We start from the raw sequence: 4,981 nt of genomic DNA on the forward strand, positions 1-4,981 counted from the left end.
TGATTTTAATATTATTCTAGTTTAGAGAATATTATTATTTTGGGTGACACTATAACCAATAATCAAGTAGTTCTTACTACATGACAGAAGCTATCCAAATACTTTAAATAGAGTTGATTCTCATTATTCAAGGTAGTTATGTTCTATAAAGTCACCACAAACACTGAATTAACGAATACTGAATCATTGCTCCTAGGGGAAATACAGAGTTAAGTTCCTGTGAGTCTCTCTAATCAAAACATTTTTGACAGCTCATCAATACAGAACCTTGTTTCATGGGTGTTTCCATTTAAAGACAACTTATTTAGTGGCTATTGTTAATTCATCCACAATGAACTCATGACCAACAGCACTACAACTCATACCAGAACGAAGCTTATCTAATAAATGTATTTTCTACATAAGAAACGCAACAGCCTCCTGGTGCATAGAAACAACAGACAGCACTTGAGCATTATGCTCGAGGGCTATTTTCAATGGCAAAATCTTTTTTTTCAAGTTATAAGTGCATTTAATGAAATAACTCAGAACAGTAAAACACGGAGCAGACAATGATGTTTTGCAGCAAATTTGCACCTGTTTGGACAACAGACTGAGGTCAAGACCCCGTTGAGTTCAGGGAATCTCAGCTTCTCAAAGTTCTAGTTAACCAGTGCTGGGGAGGGAAGCTACCACAATTGATGATAGGAGCTGAATAATAAAATAAAAATAAGGACACTCAAGATGTATTACCCTTTAAGACAGGTATTCATAAAGCATAGTTCTTTAATTTCACTCTGTAGCTCTGTCCATATTTAGTCAACTTCCACCCTACCTGGCACTTAAAAATGGCTATCTAGATTTATTTTAAAAGGTAAAAATGGAAGCAAAATTGATTTAAAAGTATTCTTTTTTATTATTATTATACTTAAGGTCTGGGATACATGTGCGGAACGTGCAGATTTATCACATAGGTATGCATGTACCTATTTCAGAACGTGTTATTGGTCTATTCAGAGATTCAACTTCTTCCTGGTTTAGTCTTGGGAGGGTGTATGTGTCCAGGAATTTGTCCATTTCTTCTGGATTTTCTAGTTTATTTGTGTAGCGGTGTTCATAGTATTCTCTGATGGTAGTTTGTATTTCTGTGGGACCAGTGGTGACATCCCTTTATCATTTTTTATTGTGTCTATTTGATTCTTCTCTCTTTTCTTCTTTATTTGTCTGGCTAGCAGTCTATCTATATCGTTAATCTTTTCAAAAAACCAACTCCTGGATTCATTGATTTTTTGAAGGGTTTTTGTGTCTCTATCTCCTTCAGTTCTGCTCTGATCTTAGTTATTTCTTCTCTTCTGCTAGCTTTTGAATTGGTTTGCTCTTGCTTCTCTAGTTCTTTTAATTGTGATGTTAGGGTGTCGATTTTAGATCTTTCCTACTTTCTCCTGTGGGCATTTAGTGCTATAAATTTCCCTCTAAACACTGCATTAGCTGTGTCCCAGAGATTCTGGTACATCGTGTCTTTGTTCTCATTGGTTTCAAAGAACTTATTTATTTCTGCCTTAATTTCGACATTTACCCAGTAGTCATTCAGGAGCAGATTGTTCAGCTTCCATGTAGTTGTGCAGTTTTCAGTGTGTTTCTTAATCCTGAGTTCTAATTTGATTGCACTGTGGTCTAAGAGAGTGTTATGATTTCCATTCTTTTGCGTTTGCTGAGGAGTATTTTACTTCCAATTATGTGGTCAATTTTAGAATAAGTGCTATGTGGTGCTGAGAAGAATGTATATTCTGTTGATTTGGGGTGGAGAATTCTGTAGATGTCTATTAGGTCCACTTGGTCCAGAGCTGAGTTCAAGTCCTGAATATCCTTGTTAATTTTCTGTCTTGTTAATCTGTCTAATACTGACAGTGGGATGTTAAAGTCTCCCACTATTATTGGGTGAGAGTCTAAGTCTCTTCATAGGTCTCTAAAAACTTCCTTGATGAATTTGATTCTGGGTGCTCCTGTATTGGGTGCATATGTATTCAGGATAGTTAGCTCTTCTTGTTGCATTGATCCCTTTACTATTATGTAATGCCCTTCTTTGACTTTTTTTATCTTTGTTGGTTTAAAGTGTTTTATGAGAGACTGAGATTGCAACTTCTGCTTTTTTTTTTTTTTTTTTTTTTTTACTTTCCATTTGCTTGGTAAATCTTCCTCCATGCCTTTATTTTGAACCTATGTGTGTCTTTGCATGTGAAATATGTCTTTTAATTGGGGCATTTTGCCCGCTTACATTTAAGGTTAATATTGTTATGTGTGAATTTGATCCCGTCATTATAATGCTGGCTGGTTATTTTGTCCATCAGTTGATGCAGTTTTTTCATAGTGTCGACGGTCTTTACATTTTTATATGTTTTTGCAGTGGCTGGTACTGGTTTTTCCTTTCCATATTTAGTGCTTCCTTCAGGAGCTCTTGTAGAGCAGGCCTGGTGGTGACAAAATCTCTCAGCATTTGCTTGTCTTTAAAGGATTTTGTTTCTCCTTCACTTATGAAGCTTAATGTGGCTGGATATGAAATTCTGGGTTGAAAATTATTTTCTTTAAGAATGTTGAATGTTGGCACACACTCTCTTCTGGCTTGTAGGGTTTCTTCAGAGAGATCTGCTGTTAGTCTGATGGGTTTCCCTTTGTGGGTAACCCGACCTTTCTCTCTGGCTGCCCTTCATATTTTTTCCTTCATTTCAACCTTGGTGAATCTGACGATTATGTGTCTTGCGGTTGCTCTCTTTGTGGTGTTCTCTTTATTTCCTGAATTTGAATGTTGGCTTGTCTTGCTAGGTTGGGAAAGTTCTCTTGATAACATCCTGAAGTATATTTCCCAACTTGGTTCCATTCTCCCCGTCACTTTCAGGTAAATCAATCAGACATAGATTTGGTCTCTTCACACAGACCCATATTTTTTAAGGCTTTGTTCATTCCTTTTCATTCTTTTTTCTCTAGTCTTGCCTTCACACTTTATTTCATTAAGTTGATCTTCAATCTCTGATATCCTTTCTTCTGCTTGATTGATTCGGCTATTGATACTTGTGTATGCTTCATGAAGTTCTTGTGCTGTGTTTTTCAGCTCCATCAGGTCATTTATGTTCTTCTCTAAACTGGTTATTCTAGTTAGCAATTCATCTAACCTCTATTCAAGGTTCTTAGCTTCCTTGTATTGGATTAGAATATGCTCCTTTAGCTCAGGAGGAGCTTGTTATTACCCACCTTCAGAAGCCTACTTCTGTCAATTCATCAAACTCATTCTCCGTCCAGTTTTGTTCCCTTCCTGGTGAGGAGTTGTGATCTTTCGGAGGAGAAAAAGCATTCTGGTTTTTGGAATTTTAAGCCTTTTGGTGCTGGTTTTTCTTCATCTTCGTGAATTTGTCTACCTTTGGTCTTTGGTGTTGGTGACCTTTGGATGGGGTTTTTGAGTGTTTTTTTTTTTTTATGATGTTGATGCTATTGCTTCCTGTTCGTTAGTTTTCTTTCTAACAGGCCCCTCCTCTGCAGATCTGCTGGAGTTTGCTGGAGGTCCACTCCAGACCCTGTTTGCCTGGGTATCACCAACGGAGGCTGCAGAGCAGCAAAGATTGCTGCCTTCTCCTTCCTCTGTAAGCTTCGTCCCAGAGGGGCACCTGCCAGATGCCAGCCTGAGATCTCCTGTATCACGTGTCTGTCGACCCCTGCTGGGAGGTGTCTCCCTGTCAGGAGGCACACGGGTCAGGGACCCACTTGAGGAGGCAGTGTGTCCCTTAACAGAGCTGGAGCGCTGTGCTGGAAGGTCCACTGCTCTCTTCAGAGCCGGCAGGGAGGAACATTTAAGTCTGCTGAAGCTGCGCCCACAGCCACCCGTTCCCACAGGTGCCCTGTCCCAGGGAGATGGGAGTTTTATCTATAAGCCCCTGACTGGGGCTGCTGCCTTTTTTTTCAGAGATGCCCTGCCTAGAGAAGAGGAATCTAGGGAGGCAGTCTGGCTACAGCAGCTTTGTGTGGCTGTGGTGGGTTCCAACCAGTCTGAACTTCCCAGGGGCTTTGTTTACACTGTGAGGGGAAAACCGCCTACTCAAGCCTCAGTAATGGCGGACACCCCTCCCCACACCAAGCTCAAGCCTCTTAGGTCGACTTCAAACTGATGTGCTGGCAGCAAGAATTTCAAGCCAGTGGATCTTAGTTTGCTGGGCCATGTGGAGGTGGGATCTGCTGAGCAAGACCACTCGGCTCCCTGGCTTCTGCCCCCTTTCCAGGGGAGTGAATGGTTCTGTCTTGCTGGCATTCCAGGCGCCACTGGAGTATGAAAAGACACTCCTGCAGCTAGCTCAGTGTCTGCCCAAACGGCCACCCAGCTTTGTGTTTGAAACCCAGGGCCCTGGTTGTGTAGACACCCGAGAGAATCTCCTGGTCTCTGGATTGTGAAGACCATGGGAAAAGCATAGCATCCAGGCTGAAATGCACGGTTCCTCAAGGCACAGTCCCTCAGGGCTTCCATTGGTTAGGGGAGGGAGTTCCCCAACCCCTTGTGCTTCCCGGGTGAGTGACGCCCCACCCTGCTTCGACTCGCCCTCTGTGGGCTGCACCCACTGTCTAAACAGTCCCAATGAGATGAGCCAGGTAGCTCAGTTGGAAATGCAAAAATCACCCACCTTCTGCGTTGATCTCTCAGGGAGCTGCAGACCCGAGCTGTTCCTATTCGGCCATCTTGCCTGGGAATCAACAGCAAGATCTTTAACAAAAGCACTAAAATGCGGAAAAAAAAAAAGGCACTAAATAGACATGAAAAGAACCTGTGTTTACAGTATGAGAGCTAAAACAAGAAGACAGAATGTTGCCTTGTTCAACTTTACCTGGGAACATGCATGTACATTGAGCAACTCAGCTTTTTCACTTCTCTGCAAATGTCCATGAGTGACCACAAAATTGCCAGAGGTATTCATTTAAGGGCTACCAATAAATTTTAGCGAGTAGGAGAATTCTTTTTTTTTTT

Source organism: Hylobates moloch, unplaced genomic scaffold (assembly GCF_009828535.3).
Source record: "Hylobates moloch isolate HMO894 unplaced genomic scaffold, HMol_V3 SCAFFOLD_6, whole genome shotgun sequence".
NCBI classification, from domain to species: Eukaryota; Metazoa; Chordata; class Mammalia; order Primates; family Hylobatidae; genus Hylobates; species Hylobates moloch.